Below are 18,539 nucleotides of genomic sequence, written 5' to 3'. Positions count from 1 at the left end.
AGTGGTTTCATTTTGTATCATCCATAAACTCCCCCTCTTTACAGGAAGACCTTTTAAATAGTAAACATTTCAAGATTTGAGGGCAGTCCAACCTAGACAAATCTAGAATGTCATTAATTAAAACGCAAAACTGATTCTATTTCTGGTCCTGGTAATCAACTATGGAAAATAGTTTCAATGAGAGGAATGCCTGCAGACACATGAGGTTATATTTATATTAACAGGGACAATTTCTTCTCTCAGTTACATGATTACAGGTTGAGCACTAGAGTTTTGGTTACTAAAAGAGAAGGTGTTGGGACTCCCCTGGTGGCGCAGCGGTTAAGAATCCGCCTGCTAATGCAGGGGACACGGGTTCGAGCCCTGGTCCTGGAGGATCCCACATGCCTCGGAGCAACTAAGCCCATGTGCCACAACTACTGAGCCCATGTGCCACAACTACTGAGCCCGTGTGCCACAACTACTGAAGTCCGTGTGCCTAGAGCCCGTGCTCTGCAACAAAAGAAGCCACCACAATGAGAAGCCCGCGCACCACAATGAAGAGCGGCCCCCGCTCGCCGCAAGTAGAGAAAGCCCACGCACAGCAACGAAGACCCAATGCAGCCAAAAATAAAATAAATAAATTTATAAAAATAAAAAAAAAGAGAAGGTATTAACCAACTCTTGATTAATCCAACGATCTTCACTGAGTTTATATGTGTACACGAATGCCTATTCACGCATAGAAATATAAGTAAAGCAGAACTGGGAAAAAGTAGAAAGGAAGATAATGGAGAATTCTGAATACTGATTCAGAATATAAACTACAGGTTTCAAATTATTGAATAGAATACCATCAAAAGAAACAGTAAAAGCACTGTTTTAATGATAGCTGTAATTAAGAAATGTGAAAAGGGACTTCCCTGGTGGTGCAATGGTTAAGAATCCGCCTGCCGATGCAGGGGACATGGGTTCAATCCCTGGTCCAGGAAGATCCCACATGCCGCGGAGCAACTTAGCCCATGCGCCACAACTACTGAGACCACATGCCACAACTACTGAAGCCCGCGCGGCTAGAGCCCGTGCTCCGCAACAGAAGCCACCGCAATGAGAAGCCCACGCACAGCAACGAAGAGTAGCCCCCAGTCGCCGCAACTAGAGAAAGCCCGTGCACAGCAATGAAGACCCAACGCAGCCAAAAGTTTTTAAAAAAGAAATGTGAAAAATGAGTAACTGCATCTACACCTATCTAGCTATTTCTAGACCCATTTTCAAATAAGTACAACTTGCTAGGGTTGCAAGCAAAATTGGTTACAAGGCACAGCAGCTAAATAAACACACACACACAAAACGCAAAAAATGTTGCAGTGACTTCATCACACCAAGAGGCTAAGAGTTACTGGCTCCACTCAGCACAGCTTTTCCGGGTATTTTCTGCAGTGATTGTGTATGCTGCCTTCAGAGACTCTACAAAGGAATTAACCTGACACCATGCTGTGAGACAAGCAAATGCTAAAGAATGCACTCTCCCAATTCAAAGAAATTCCCAAAGGCGGTTATCTGGAGGGGGTGGGGGTGGAGGGGAAATCGGGGAAATCCCTACCAAGACCCGGGGGGGGGGGGGGGGGGGGGGGGGGGGAAGCTAGCTAGAGAATGCAAAGCAGTATCTCAAATTTTTCTCCTCTTCTCTAAATGAGCACGCTACAACTATTTAAAATATGTACACTTAACAGTGACAAGTAAACAGTGCATTTGTGCATATGCTTGCATATATACAATTCTGATTGCATGGGTGAATATTCTGTTCAGTAAAATAAAGGAAGCCCACTGAATTTCCTCTCTCAAAGCTAAAGTTGCTACTAATTAAAACAAAGTATTTTCTAAAGGCATCTGAAATGGCCTGCAGCGTGAAATGCGGAGTCTATTTCCATGACACCCAAGCTGACTCTAACCCTTTCCGTCTTGATGAATACGTCAAGTTGAGTTGCCAAGCACCTGATAAAAATCCTTGCGATTGGAGGAAAAAAATTAAGCAAAGAAAACACCAGCAGGAATGAAAGTAAACAACTAAACATTAGAATCAAAGGAAGCAGAGAAGTCAGCCAGTCAAATGACAACACTGCTCCCAGCCATAACTGAGTGTAGGGAAGTGTGGATATTAGAACAGCTAATCCAAACAATGATGAAAGTACTTCAGACATTATTTAATGATTCAGAGGTTACAGTATGCAAGGATCCTAATTTTTGGTTGTTGCTGTTGCTGTTAACCTATTTGCTGGTTTCACTCTGAAGCTGGGTGATAATGTAAACATCTACAATTCTTGTTCTTTGTTTTAATGTACCCTTTCATGTATTTAAAGAACCCTCCACCCAAAACAACCAAATTATCTACTTTGGACCCAGGGAACGGGATAAAAGCATATGCCTGATGTCATCACCACTATTTTGAGAAAAATCCACACAGACAGTAGAAACAAAAGTGGTGAGAAAGAGCAAGACAGTTAAGGAACTTTATATTCCAAACTCCCAGTCAACAGGGAGAGAGACCAGAAATTTCACTCCACATTTTACCCTCCCTGGAGTTAAATGGACCACAACTGGAAAATCCACACAAAATCAAATAAAATAACCCATCTCCAGTCCAAGACCAGAAAATAACCAAGCAGAATTAGAACTGTGAAGCTTATTCTTTAGAATGCTACGTTGACCAAAATAATCCAACACACCTGCTACCAAAAAAAAAAAAAAGGAAAAGAAAGACATCTCCCTGTGAGAAGAGACTCCCCTTCAACCCCAGGTTCCACAAAGTGAGAACTATACTAAAATGTTCTCGATTTGTTTCCTTTGGGCTTCAAGGGGCAGCCAGTAATTGAAGTTGTGGTGTTCTCTGCAGCACGCCTCGGGAGACCAGGTGAAAAATTAGAACACTAGTCTAAGAGTAAATGCCCTGGAACAAACAGTCTGCCTGATGTCACCGCAACGTGCATGTTCTTCCTCTGAAACCTGCTTATTTTCTCTTAGGAAAGTCTAACCATTCCAACAGTCTCAAAGCCTTTTATCTCCCAGAAGGAGGATTGAAACTATCTTGTCAACTCAGTAACGTGCCTCTCATCGCTGCCCTACCACCCTCTGAAGAGGATGGAAGACACAGTTTGCAGAAGAGGCACCCTGAGATTCCAAAGGGAAAGAAGCAATGAGGTCATGCAGTCTACCCCGCCCGCCAGCACAGGGTTCCTCCCGCAGCCACGAATGCTACTGCCCAAGTTGTAAAGCCCACAAGAAAGATACAGGGCCATTCTGGACCCACAGGCAGGTGCTTTAAGGCGCCACTGCCCACAGCCGACTCCGACATAACTCACACGCGTGCTGTCTTCACCGGGAAAGATGAAATAGTTTGCTAGGTGGGCCGATCAGCCCGGCCCTTCCGGATTCTGAGAAGTGCACCTCAGCACGCCGAGGATTCATCTTGCCCAAATTTGTCAGTCACCCTCCACAGATCACCTGCACACTGCTGCAGTTTACCATCGTGCACACATTTCCCTGCCTGCCGCTTCAAGGACAAAGAGAGAGCGCTTATGTTTCCAGCACAGGCGAGGAGCTCAGGTTTATGGAAACAATAAAATAAAATAAAAAGACAAACAATCCAGACACATGGCCCCCGGCATTTTCGTTAGCTGGATCACCCCAGACATGGATCCAGGAAAACAGGAGAAACGCAGAGAGAAGGTCACTAAGCTTAGCTGGGAAGAGAGCTAGCGTTCACTTCACTGCAGCAGGGCTGCTCACTGAATGCAAGCACTTACCATAAAAATAGAAAGAGTCAACAGAAGGAGAAGGGATCCTTCCTCAGTGTCGTAGGCAGAAAGAAATCCACCGCGGAGCTCCAGATACGGGATGAAGCCAACAAAGTGATGAAAGACGGTAAAACCAACACACACAAGTCCTTCTCAGCCTCCCCTCGGGCCCGCATGCAGTTGTTTGTGCTGTGAAAACCCTGAGAAGTCGGGAACAGGACTCTCCCGAGAGCAAGCCTGAACGCAGGCAGCCTGGTGGATTTCACAGCATCACGCCCAGGGCTCTCCTCCCCCGGGGGGCAGGGGCAGCGTCGTTAGGGGAGGCTGGGCAGCAGGCAGGGGTCGGGAAGGTGAGAAGAGGGGTGGAAAGGAGCCTCTTTGGAGTGTGAGGAACTGCCAGCGAGAATATCAGTATTCCCTATCAGTTATTGCCAGCGACCAATCAGCCCAGCCAGGGGGCCGTGTCAGTGTGACAAGAGAGCAGCAGATGACAGCCGGTTCTCAGAGAGGCAGGGCAGCCCCCTGCCTCCACCGGAGTTTGGCAGGATTGGCATCTTACCCTCCTCTGCCCAGTTGCTGACAATATTTGCTTTGTTATTAAAAGTAAGACCCAAAGACCCATAGTTATACCAACCACTCAGGAAGTTTCCTAAGCATCCCACCGCATCTCTGCAAGAAGCCAGACTCGAAACCCATCCTAAATGATATCTAATGGCATTTCACAGACCAGACAGCCCTGATGATGTGCGCAAAGAGGTCACCACGAGTACAATAATGACACTTTGGACGTGGGCTGCTTTATGTCCAAGGCACAGGATGAAATACCAGGGACCGGGAGCCCTGTTTCACAGGTGAGTCGTTTAGACAGAAAAGGGTTAAAGGTCTCTCTGAAATCTGTCTCTCAGTTTCAGTATATTTTCTTGTATGATATATGTATAGAAGTACTTGTTAGAGACAGTTTATAAAGATAGTAACATTTGTTTTTGAGTTTTCTTATATCACCCATAAGACAGAATATGGGGATTTGGGTAAAAAATCCCTGTATAATAATTCACAGGCACACTGAAGTTTGAAAAACTCTGAGCTAGACTAATGAAAGAGGCAAAGGAGCAAATTCTTTAGTAGTGACTAAGCAGAGAATATTATACTTTTCCTGCCTGCCTTTCTCCCCATTCTATTTTAATATTGAACCTGTAACCTCAGTATGTATGTATTAATTTGGTTTTGGCTGTGATGATTAAATTAAATACGGGAGTAGGTTCTAGAGTTAAATGCTAGTTGAATTGGATTTCACAGTAAAACTTTAGAATTGTTTACCTTGGGGAGATTGTCTTGGGTCATCTTTTTATCTTTGCAAGAAATATTAACTCCTTGTGCTAGCCAAGAGTTAATAGGAAGACACAAATGTCCCTGGGTTGGTTTGTTTTTCAGGTGGCTTACATGATACAGTCCTTAATTTTAGTTCTGCTTTAACCTACATGTTGAAGGATCATTTGGAAATTTTGCAGCAATCTCTACCCAGAGGCAAGCTAACTTTGGGGAGCCTGAATACTGCGAAGTAAAACGAAGGGCTAAGTTCCAAGGAAGAAGTTAACTCACTACCCAAATGAGTTACAGCAGGAGGCCGTAAAAATGTTCCACATCAAAGATGAACAAAATAAAATGAAATTTTTGAAATGAAAAAAGGACTGTTTTGTCAGGTTCATCCTATGTATATTAAACAAGGAAGACCTGGGAGATTGAGTCTCAAATTCTGTTGTGTTATTCACTTCAGTTCAACTCCAATCAGCAAACCTTTAACCACAGCCAACCATGTGCTGGTAGCACAGAAATAAAAGAGGCAGGCCCTGCCTGCAAGAAGTTTATAGTTTCATGGACAAAATTAAATCTTCTTTTCAAAATTTCAACACTGCAAATCTTGCCAAGACAGAAAATGTTCTACTATTTTAATGTCCCTCAGATAAAACCAAGCCATGAAGTTGAATTTTGGACTCAAAGTTCTAAATTAGCCCTATAAGGTGTGTTCCATAACCAAAACCATTTGAGAAATATAAATGCACAATTAATTTTTTTAATTAATTAAAACATGAAAAGGTTTTTTTAACTGAATGTTTGCTTTTATCAGCATCAATAGTTTCTGATGCTGCAAAAACATGGGCAGCATAACAAAGAATATATTTAATAAGGGAATAGTATTTAAAGCTCCCAAAGTAATTGAGATTAATACTGTTTATGGAACAGGTTCAATACCTTGAATACATAGGGTTATAATGCAGCATGAAAATGATAAAACTACAGAAGTACAAATTACTTAGTTGATTAAATAATTGCATATCTATATAACAATCGGGTCAATGAAAACAAGTATTCCAGTCACTTGCTGAAATGCAATTAATTTTTAAAATTTGGCCACTTCACTCCTCCTTCCTCAAAATATAGAAATACCTCCCATTTCAGGTAGCAACAATTAATTTTTTAAGTCGCAAAATATTTATCCAAGTCAATTAAACATGGACAATTTCAGGGACTGTGTCTTGCTCACTGGAGTAACAACAGTACTAAAATATTTGTTAGATGGCCATTTCAATGGTCAAGAGAATCTGGCTAAAATTCTACAACAATATGATTTAATGCCTTTTTTTTTTTTTTAAGACTACAAGGTAATTTGAATTATGTACCTACACCTGTCATTTGTTTGAAAAAGAAAAAAAGATAGCTCTTTCAGGAAATTTGCTTCTGAGTAGCATGCTGACAGAGCTGTATAAAGTCTGAAAGCCAAGGATTCTTAAAGCTCAGTCTTTCAACACTGAAAATGGATTCTACTCTGTAACCAGCCCGAAGAGAAAAAGTAAAAACATACCTATTTTCTAGATCACCAAGGAGATAAATGGCTGTGTAATTCCATTTTTGACATCAGACACTTAACAGGAGGCATGAGAATCAAGAATTTTCTTTTTTATTGAGTTATAATTGATTTACAATATTCTATTAGTTTCAGTTGTACAACAGTGATTCAAAACTTTTGTAGAGGGCTTCCCTGGTGGCACAGTGGTTAAGAATCTGCCTGCCAATGCAGGTGACACGGGTTCGAGCCCTGGTCCAGGAAGATCCACATGCCACAGAGCAACTAAGCCCGGGCGCCACAACTACTGAACCTGTGCTCTAGAGCCCGTAAGCCACAACTACTGAAGCCCATGCTCCGCAACAAGAGAAGCCACCGCAATGAGAAGCCCGTGCACCACAACGAAGAGTAGCACCCGCTCGCTGCAACCTGAAAGAGCCTGTGCATAGCAACGAAGATCCAATGCAGCCATAAATAAATAAAAATTTTAAAAAAAACACCAAAACTTTTGTAGATTATATTCCATTTAACATTATAAAATATTGGCTATGTTCCCTTTGCTCCACAATATATCCTTGTAGCTTATTTTATACATAGGAGTTTGTACCTCTTAGTCTCCTACCCTTATCTTGCTCCTCTCCTCTTCCATCTCCTCACTGGTAACTACTAGTTTATTCTCTATATCTGTGAGTCTGTTTCTGTTTTGTTATATTCATTCATTTCATTTTTTACATTCTATGTATAAGTGATAACATACAGTATTTGTCTCTCTCTGCCTGGCTTATTTCACTAAGCATAACACCCAGGCCATCTACAGATTCAATGCAATCCCTATTCAAAATACCAAAGACATTTTTCACAGAACTACAACAATTAATTCTATAATTTGTACGGAAACACAAAAGTCCTTGAATAGGCAAAGTAATCCTGAGAAAGAGGAACAGAGCTGGTGGTATCACGTTCCCTGACTTTAGACTATACTTCAAAGCTACAGTAATCAAAATACTATGGCACTGGCATCTGTGGTACAGACACACAGATCAATGGAACAGAAGGAATTTTAAACAACATTCTGCCAATCAATGGTTTTGAAAACTAAGTTATAATCTCCCTAAAGGAAAAAGCCTGTGTCTCTTTTGCCTAACTTCTATAAACTGGTGTCTAAAGGAGCTAATATTTACTGAAACCTCATTTGTGCCAGACTTAATTCCAGTGGCTTCACACCTCTTTTAGTCTTCACAACACTCGTAGGACATGAGTATCATCTTCACTGAAGTAACTGGGGTGCAGGGAGTTGAAAGCTTTCCCAGGTGGCAATGCCAGTATATGAACCACCGGAATAGCCCCAAACTGCTGCTTCTCTTTCATGGAAACATTGATCTGAACATGGAAGACTCCCCTGCAGATGTTTTTGACTGAATGTAGAGATTATTTTGGGACCCTTCCCACAGTGTTACATGAATTTGGGTGAAATAGGAATGAAATGAATCCAAGCTAAAGTAGAAAAACCCATTTTACCTCAGAACCCTTCTTTGCAACAGAAATAAATTCTTGATGCTTATAATTTAAAGAGCAAGCAATCTGTATTTGTTGACTTTTTTTTTCTAACTCTGACCCCACATTACATTTTAAAGCCAGGATGAGTAGTCCTCAATTAATAAAAAAGTAGAAGGAAAGAATATTCTAGAAATGTGTGGGATCTGACATAAATATTATAGTCCTTTATCTAATACCTAAATTCTCCTTTAGCATTCAGCAGGAGGCCAGAAACAGAGAATAGGTTGCTCTGCTAATGTTTCCCTACTTGAGGTCACTGGCTGAGAATGATTTCCCTAAAGTGCTTAGTAGGAGGGCTTTCAAATATGCAACAACAGTTCCAAATACATAAAAGGTAAGTAATCTGCAGGACATAAATAATATCACAGCCTCCAACTCTTCAAAAATTTGATTGCATTCAGCATTTCTCAGCCAGAAGACTCCTATGGGGTCAAAGATCAAATCATACAGAAAGGACCTATAAGATTACAGACCTATAACATTTTCTCCTTTTTTGAGGATGAAAAAAAATAAATCAATGGCTGCCTGGAAGAGTCAGAGAGAACTGGGCTGAGTCTAGGGAGGCCAAAATAAAAGAGCATATGTATGTGTACAAATGTAACACTAGTGTGTATGTCCAAAATCCAATCAGTGTGTCTTCACATCCAATCAGTCCTTCAGTCCCAGTGTTACATTTCCTCTCAACACATAATTAGGGGTTACAACCAATTCAGGGCTTCATTCTTTCTCCTTCACTACTACAATAGTTTCTAACCTTTCCTCTGTTCCAGTCCCATCTCCCTTTGCCAATAGCACTTGCTTTCTAAGACAAAGAAAATAGAATCATGTCATCCCCTTGCTAGTAAACTTGGGATGGTCAAGCCAAATACAGCACCACCTGAGCCTGGCATTCAAGGCCCTCTGCAATCAGACCTCAGTCTACCAGCCTCCTTTCCCACTATGATATCCTATATATTCCATGCTGCAGATATACCTGATTACTTACTATTCCTCAGAGCCATCATACTCTTTTATTATAGTATTCTTATCTGTTTTTCCTAGAATAACCTTCCTTGCTTCTCTCCCCAGAGAAACCCTAATATTCATCCTTCAAGGCCTAGTTTACTGTCATCTTCTTGGTGAGGTCTTCCCCAAATTCCTAAAAGTGACTTAATTACTTCTTCCTCTGTATTTCCATAGCATTTTTTCTAGTCTTATATCATAGGGCAAGTAACACTGTGCTAAATTAGTACCTTTCAACTTATTTTATTGGGATCCTTTGGCAGTCCCAGTGTCTGGCACACAATAGAAGCTCAATAAAGTCATGAGAGTGAGTCGATCTTTTATGCCTTGTCTTCACAGTCAAAAGTGCTTTGAAAAAAAAGTACATATTTGTTTTCTGGAAGTCTGAAGGATTACAAGCTTATGAGCCATATTTATCTCCTCCTTAATCAGGAGTTTCTGTGGTTTAAGGAAAGGGCCCTGGATTAGAATCAGAAGAGCCAAGTCCCAGCCCTGTCCCATGTCACCTCAGGCCATCTCTTAACCTAAAGAAGAATAAAACATGTCCTGCTTACCTTTGAGGGTTCTTCTGAGCCACAAATAAGGAACTGCACGGTAAAGTACTTATGAACTATAAAGTATGTGATAGTAGGTATAGGTATTGCCACTGCTGTCATCATTGTTTGATCATTGTTGTTAATATCCCAAAGCCCAGGTATCACAGGGAAGCCAGCCTAGGAGGCCAATGACTCAGCACTTAATCACTCCAAGTGCCTTGCTCCGATTCTGCGGGTCTGCATTTAGGGTACAGTGGAAGAGTCAGACAGCCCTGACTCGGGCCCTAGCTCTGTAGATCTGGTCTCGGACACCCAGTTCCCTCATCTAGGAAATGGGAGTAACAACACCTACCTTGTTAGGTGGGGTATATATCTATATGTAGTAAATATACATCTATTTCATTTCTAAGTCTCTAATAAGCCTTCCGTGACTGGTTGGAACAAGGTAGCCATTTCTCCCTCACTCTACAATATCTACATACAGCCCAACCATTGCCCTCTTTCTGTTTCTCGAACTTGCAGAGCTCATTCCCACCCCAGGGACTGTGTACGTGTTTCCTCTGCCTCATCCTTTTCCTTAGATCCCGGCATGGCTCCTTAGCAAGGCTTCCTTGACCCTGTCAATCATTTTCTCAGCACATGACTCTCTTCACTCTTCTTGCAACATTTACCTCCATCTTATTTATTTGATTGCCTATTTGTCCTCTGCAATATAACATATGCTCCTCTCCAGCAAGCACTGTTCTTGTGCTTCTCATTCTGTCCCCAGAGCCTAACAGAGTGTCCAGAACATAATATACACTCAGCATTCACTTCTTGAATATTTACAGCATGACCAATGTTTGTACAATGTTCCCAAGTTTCTCTACATCTAGACAAAATTCCAATTATCTTGACTCTTGAAGGGGAATGAAATCTTTGAGGTCACTTAATTATGGTATTCAGGGCAGTACCACAATGTTCAAGTTTATTATAGGCATTTAATAATGTGTCACACTCATTAACAGGCATTAAAACACTATCCAGGGACAAGGGGTACCTACCAGTAATAAGCAACTCCTGCCTCTATTAGAAACAGGCACTACCAAAATCAGCATGCTGATCCTCACTTGTGTAACTGGAACTGAAACACTGAGCAAAAAATGTTAAATTATGTTTATTTTATAAATCAGGAGGTTTACTGGATCCCTATTTCATGTTCTCCTTCCTTTATTTTATGCTAAAATTGCTCTGGTCCAAGCTGATCCCAAGAAGAAATTGACAAGGTCCTTGGTTTCTGAAGCATCAACTAGAACAAATGGTTTCAGAATATCAGAAGCCCAGGAACCTAGACAATTTCTCTCCCCTCCCAAGAAGCTGTCTGGAAAGGCAAAATACAGAAATCCTCCCAAGCCTGACCACATCATCCCTGTTCTGATTAGCCTGGCCCAAGAGGAGGCCTAATAAATAAATATCCGTGGCAATCATGCATAATATATGAAGGATATTTTCCAATGGTCATCTGGAAGGACATAGTTTTGAATTAGAGTATTTTTAATTAGCAATAATACGCCAGTCTATCAAAGAAGCATATGAATTTGTCATTGGCAGGAAACAGGAAGCAGGTAGTTTTTGTTTTGTTTTAAAGGAACAAACATCCTAGACCCAATACCAAATACATCTTTTATCTCCCAAATCTTCCTCTAGCTTTCCTTTTCTCCACTTAAGAGCATCACTATCTACTCTGTTGCCCAAGGAAAATAACATTTATTGAACTCTTATGTGCAAGACTATTCTGCCCACTTTATAGGGTACCTAGAAATCTCAGCGTCATCCTTGCTTGACTCATCTTGTCCACATCACCTCCCGAACACTTCTTTCCTCCATCATCTTCCCACTGCCACCACCCTAGCCTAGCTACAAATTCTCCCTGCACCTAATGTGATAGTCCCAGAAGCAGTCTCCCTGCCTTGTGTCTCCCTCTGTCCAATGCATCCTTTGCAGCCACCTGAGGATTTTTAAGTGAAAACACCAGCCTGCCCTCTCCCACTGAAACCTCTTCTCTGCTTCATCACCATGTGCAGGATGAAGTGCACTCCTTCCTTTATCACATGAGAGCCCCCCATGACTCTTCAACTTTTCCTCCTCTGTCACTCCCCACTTGCATCTTCCCATTTACCCATGCCCTAATACTCAGTTCCAGAATTCACCAAGCTGTTTAAAATGTCAGGGTCCTGGCACAAGCTTTTCCCATTGCTTAGAATTTCTCAGCCCAGCCCCCTTCCTCCTCAACTCTTACTTATTCTCCAAGATCCAGACCAAGCCTATCCCTCTTCTTCCAGGCATTTCCTGACACTCACTCCCTACCCTCTAACAGAGTTCATCATCCTTAAGTTATGGCACGGATCACACAGTATTATAACGTCTTATTATCTGATTCCTTCAGGAAAGTCCTAGTCCTGAGTTTTATTCATCTTTGCATCCCCAGAGAGGAACCCTCCCTGGAGACACTCACATAAATGGTTATACTGAGCTTCCTTGTATGTCTGATGCTCTTACTAGACTGTTCCCTGAGGGATGGAGAGTATCTTACCTATCTTTCTAACCTCTCTGCTTATTGCAATGCCTGGCATCAATGAATACTCAGTGCATATTTGTGGAATTGTTTGAATACTATTGGCCAAAACCCCCTTCAGTTCAAAGAATTTAAAAATCCCTCTGAGCTGATTTCTAATTAGCTCATTTTTTTTTAAAGTTTAAATATAAAAATTCTCCTTGAAATTATAAAACACCACAGGCATTAATTTACTCCAAAGATTCAACCTCTGGAACTCCTGGCTCTTAATGGTAACTCAACTAATTGGGGCATCTTGGGGATAATAAAGCATTCCAAACATCCCTTCTACTTTGAATTGTCAGTCAGAGGAAAGGTTATTGATTCTCTTATGCAGAAGGGGCTTCTTGGAGAGATTTCACTAGCGTTTAAGTTTGGAGGGGAAAGAGCCCTGTCTGCCTGAGTGTTGAGACTAGGATTGCTGATGTTCCTTAGAAGCCCAGGGCCCCCCCCAACACACAGGCACACTTACAAGAAGGGCTCTGGTTCGATGAAGTAGCCCAAGACCTGGGGCTTGCAGTGGACCCTCCACACCAGCCAGAGGATTATTCAATTTCTTCACCCATTCCCTCACAGGAAATTAGCTATGATGCAGCCAAAGAACTGGAATAACACTCTTCTGCCAATAGCTGCAGTTGCCATCAGCACTAAAGAACTAATCTCCCCTTAGTGTGGCTGAAGGGGGGACGTCCACATCAGCAAGGAAGCCCACTCGAGAGACTGCAGACACCTGGCTAAGTCGGCTGGGGGGCAGGGCAGAAGCACACCTGCATCCCCCATCCCCCCAGCGTTGCAGATCCACAAGTAGCAAATCAAGAATGAGCCATAATATCAGTGCTACAGATATGATCATCTAGTCTGCTTTTTATACCATTTCTCCTCATTTCTCGGCAACCAGTTTTGAGTTCTATTATTTGAGCTGAGAGGAGAAAGCAGAACGAGCATTTTAAAGGACTGTGACATGCTCATATTTTCGTAAAATGAAACTAGGCCATGTGCTGACCATTCTACAACTTTGTCGGGATGGATTTTTCCTTTTATGAATTTTTAAGAAGTCCCTTGAACCTCCAACAAAAATAAGTCTGCATTGCTGGTGGGAATGCAGAATGGTACAGCCACTCCGGAAGACAGTTAACTGGTTTCTTACAAAACTAAACACACTCTTATACTCTTACCATATGATCCAGCAACTGTACTCCCTGGTGTTTACCCAAATGAGTTAGAAGCCTATATCCACACCAAAACCTGCACATGGATATTTATAGCAGTTTTATTCATAATTGCCAAAACCTGGGAGCAACCAAAATGTCCCTCAAGGGGTGAATGGACAAACTGGTACATTCAGAAATGGAATATTGTTCCTCACTAAAAGAAAATGAGCTATCAAGCCATGAAAAGACATGGAAGAACCTTAAATGAATGCAGGCATATCTTATTTTATTGTACTTCACTTTACTGTACTTCACAGGTACAGCAGATACAGTTTGTTTTTACAAATTGAAGATTTGTGGCAACCTTGTCAATGATGACAAGCATTTTTAGCAATAAGTGTAATTAAGTCATGCACATTTTAGAGATGACACTATTGCACACTTAATAGACTCCAGTATAGTGTAAACATAACCTTTATATGGACTGCGAAACCAAAAAAAATCGTGTGTCTCCCTTTATTGCGGTATTTACTTTCTGAAACAGCTACATAGTGTATGATTCCAATTATATGACATTCTGGAAAAGGCAAAACTATGGAGACAATAAAAAGATCAGTGGTTACCAGGGGTTAAGTGGGAAGGGGGGATGAAGAGACAAAGCACAGAGGACTTTCAGGGCAGTGAAACTATTCTGTATGATCCTGTAACAGATATGGATATCATACCCTTGTCCAAAACCATAGACTGTACACCACCAAGAGTGATCCCTAATGTAAACTCTGGACTTTGGATGAGGTCAATGTAGGTTCATCAATTGTAACAAATATACCAGTGGGGGTGGGGGAAGAATACACAGGAACTCTGTAATTTCTGCTCAATTTTGCTGGGAACCTAAAACTGTTAAATAGACTTTTTCTTTCTTTTTTAATTGTTATAAATACAAAGAAAAAACAGAATTTGCCTGAAGACTAGGTAACTAGGTAGTCTTTATGAATTTCAGTTGTCTTCTTAAGTAAATATGTTTGGAATAAAAACGACTTAAAGAGGACTCCCCATAAACCACACAAAGCAAAGAGAAGTTCTAAGAAATCCCCTGTGACAAAAGCTCAGACAAATCGCATGGCCATGTTTTGACCACTCAGAATGCCAACTGTGAATGTTATATTGATTGGAATATTCCACTGATACAGTCTCCATTGTCAAGGCCTAGCAAACCAGAACATTGAACATACTGTGAATTTCACGAACACACTGAGAGGAAACAAAATTCTTTTCTAAACTCTTCCCCTTTTACGTTTATATTTTATTACTGCCTAGGACTAAAACAGAAAAAAGTGTGTTAAGAAAATAGCACACAGGTCTGTACACAGGTGTTAAGGACAGGAGAAGAGCAGCAACAGAGATTTAGCTATACTTATAAATCGTCGAATTTCACCTGTAATTACAGGAAAATAAGAGTGAAAGAAATGTCATTAGAAGAAGAGTTAGAGGCGATATGTCTGGAGAAAAGGGAGAGGAAAGGAGAAAGTGATGAGAAAAACTGAAGGTAAGCATGGGGGGCGGTGTGCCACAGCAATGAATGCAACAGTCACTGTTACCCTGAAGTTCACAATATGGCAGGTAAAAAAATATGAAGACGGCTGACCCTTGAACAACTCAGGGGTTGGTGTGCTGACCCTCCTCACAGGTGAAATTCCGTATATAATTCATAATCAGCCTTCTGCATAGGGTTCCTCTGTACCCACAGTTCCCCATCAGAGGATTCAAGCAACCTCAGATTGTACAGCACTGTAGTATTATTTTTAAAAATATCCACGTATAAGTAGACCTGCGCAGTTCAAACCTGCGTTGTTCAAGAGTCAACTATACATAGCTACTCCTGATGTTGGCAGATGATAAGCTCTAGGACGGAGGTGAAAGGAGCAACAAGAAAATGGGGTGGGAGGATCCCAGAGGATTTTAGAAGACCCTCTGAGGAGAGAAGACTTGTCTGGGACTCAAAAAAAAAAAAGGGGGTGGGGGGGCAGGATTTCAGCAGGAAGTTAGGACCAGCCAGGGAAGTTGTTCCTGCTAAAGTTATGGCCAGAAGGTAAGAGAACTGCATCAGGAGTGGATGCATTTGTTCATTCATACGTGCAAAAAATATCTGTTTAGCACCTGCCAGTGACAGACACTGTAGATGATGGAAGACAGGGGTTAAACAAAACGTGAAGAACAGTGATGAAACTGCACACACTTTGAACATTAGGTTGCACTGGCTGCAGGCGATGCAGGTACCCACAAGTTAGATGCTCTGGGTGCCTTGCTCACCAAAGATTCCTCAACTCCTTCTCGTCTCCCTTCCCATACAGAGGCTGGCAAACCCAAATCTATTTACCACACTCCTTGAAGCTAGGACTCTGAAGCAGAATTCAGTTCCACTAGTTCAATGCACTTGTATGAAACTGAGAAGGTGGAAATGAGATGAAGACCGTCTTCCTGACCCCTTTTGGCTCCAGTCCCCTTTGACAAGTAAGATCAGATATGTGGTTTTCCTGCAGCACCATTCCAGGGCCTGTCATCTTTCTGGTGAGGAAAGGCAGTCAGGGGCAGTAGCACCGTTGGCTTCCTGATCCACAAATAATAGCTATAGCCAGAAGTTCTCCAATTCCAGACTTCTAGTACAGCCTGAGAGGCAGACCCTTGGTGCATTCTTCCCATGCCTGTTCCACTAACCCTCCTTTGATTTTATAATCCCTAACCTTCACAGGCAATCCTTTCCTGATTAAAATAGCTAGAGCGGCCTCTTTTCCATACTGAATCTTTATTGGTATAGGCAATACAGATTTTTAGGAAAGGGAGAGAGATGATCAGATTTGTGCTTCAGGAAGTAACGTAGGCAGCTGCTTAGGAGATGGATTGGCGAGATAGATGGATCAGAAACAGATTTAGGAAACTCCTAGGAGTTTTCAGCCAGAACTAATGTGCCTGGAATACTTGACCAGAACAAACAGTTATAGTGGGAATAGAAAAGGGACGAAAATAAAGTATTTAATGGAATTTACGGGATCTATTGGAAATGGGGTGGGATGGGAGAAGAAAGTTAAACCTGGGCCACTGCTTCATCCCAGCTCTGCAGGGGCCCTTTGAAGCACCCTCACTGCACTCTGGTCTTTACCATCCCAGCACCCATCACATTTCCTTAAATTTGACCTTCTCTTTATGCTTCAGACTGTCTCATTTTGCTCTCTGTTGCATCCTAAGTATGGAGCACAGCAAATGGCTCTTAATAAGCTGCTCAATACACACAGGTTGGCTGGATAGAAGGGAGGAAGGAGAGAGAACCTCCAACCTCAGAGCTACTGTGAGGACTGAGATTCTATTAACCAAGGAAGTAACCACAGGCTGAGAACTTCTTGAATAATGCTGAATCTTGGATTATGTGGGGCATCACGGTGAAGATGATTAGCAGATTGGTAGAAATATGAGTCTAGAGGTTGGGATGAGTTTGACACTAATTTGGGAGTTGTTGCACAGAATGAGAACTAACTGCTTCATAGGAAAAGAGGATGCCTCAGCAAACCTTGGGTAACATCCACATTATAACTACAAAGTGAAGAGTGTCCAAAATATCAGTCACCATAGTATACACTACGTACACATTGTCCTTTTAATATTTACAACGATTTATAAGTGAGGTATATTGTCCCCATTTTACAGATGCGAAAACTGAAGCTCAGCAAAGATGAGCACTGCTTAAAGTCACGTAGCTGGTGATGACAGAGCTGAGATGCAAACCCAGATCTGCCTGACTCCGAAACCTATGCTCTTCATGCACCCCAGCCTCTACGAGAGAAAGAAGTGACTCGAGAAAGTGACTACAGACTGGGCAGAGAGGAAAGAGAAGCAGAGAAATGCTATGACATAAAAACCAAAGAAGATTTAAAAAAAAAAATGGAGGGCTAGACTAGAAAATGCCAGGATGAATCCATGGTGTTTATAAGCAGGTGATCTTGGATAGGGCAAAGTAGGGGAGAGCTACAGAAGCTATATTTTTTTGTAGTAAAAGGAGAAAGATTGCTTTGGCTATTTGGGGTCTTTTGTGCTTCCATACAAACTGTAAAATTTTTTGTTCTAATTCTGTGAAAAATGCCATTGATAATTTGATAGGGATTGCATTGAATCTGTAGATTGCTTTGGGTAGTATAGTCATTTTCACAGTATTGATTCCCCCAATCCAAGAACATGGTATGTCTCTCCATCTGTTTGTGTCATCTTTGATTTCTTTCATCAGTGTCTTATATTTTTCTGCATGCGGGTCTTTTGTCTCCTTAGGTAGGTTTATTCCTAGGTATTTTATTCTTTTTCTTGCAATGGTAAATGGGAGTGTTTCCTTAATTTCTCTTTCTGATCTTTCATTGTTAGTGTATAGTAATGAAAGAGATTTCTGTGCATTAACTTTGTATCCTGCAGCATTACCAACTTCACTGATAAGCTCTAGTAGTTTTCTGGTGGCCTCTTTAGGATTTTCCATGTATAGTATCATGTCATCTGCAAACAGTAACAGTTTTACTTCTTCTTTGCCAATTTGGATTCCTTTTATTTCTTTTTCTTATTATTTCCATGGCTAGGACTTCCAAAGCTATGTTGAATAATAGTGGCAAGAGTGATGTCTTGTTCCTGATCTTACAAGAAATGGTTTCAGTTTTTCACCACTGAGAATGATGTTTGCTGTGGGTTTGTCATATATGGCCTTTATTATGTTGAGGTAGATTCCCTCTATGCCCACTTTCTGGAGAGTTTTTTATCACAAATGGGTGTTGAATTTTGTCAAAAGCTTTTTCTGCATCTATTGAGATGATCATATGGTTTTTATCCTTCAATTTGTTAATATGGTATATCACACTGATTGATTTGCATATATTGAAGAATCCTTGCATCCCTGGGATAAATCCCACTTGATCATGGTGTACGATCCTCTTAATGTGTTGTTGGATTCTGTTTGCTAGTATTTTGTCGAGGATTTTTGCGTCTATGTTCATCAGTGACGTTGGCCTGTGATTTTCTTTTTTTGTGATATCTTTGTCTGGTTTTGGTATCAGGGCG

The 18,539-nt window shown here is 41.4% G+C and overlaps 1 protein-coding gene across 4 annotated transcripts in view; it reads right to left on the bottom strand.

The window, feature by feature from the left end:
* ANO4 (anoctamin 4) overlaps positions 1-18,539 on the bottom strand; it is a 461,908-nt gene that overhangs the window by 367,303 nt on the left and 76,066 nt on the right. The window contains exon 1 of one of the 4 annotated variants that reach the window (XM_068560978.1): positions 3,783-4,035. The exons of the other annotated variants lie outside the window; for them this stretch is intronic. The gene's annotated coding sequence lies outside the window, so the exon portion shown is untranslated. Of the gene's footprint in view, positions 1-3,782; positions 4,036-18,539 lie in introns of those variants that run through there. 4 annotated transcript variants of the gene reach the window in all.

Source organism: Eschrichtius robustus, chromosome 13 (genome assembly GCF_028021215.1).
Source record: "Eschrichtius robustus isolate mEscRob2 chromosome 13, mEscRob2.pri, whole genome shotgun sequence".
NCBI lineage: Eukaryota > Metazoa > Chordata > Mammalia > Artiodactyla > Eschrichtiidae > Eschrichtius > Eschrichtius robustus.
The sequence above is the reverse complement of the archived record's forward strand: the minus strand, read 5'-3'. Positions and strand labels throughout refer to the sequence as shown.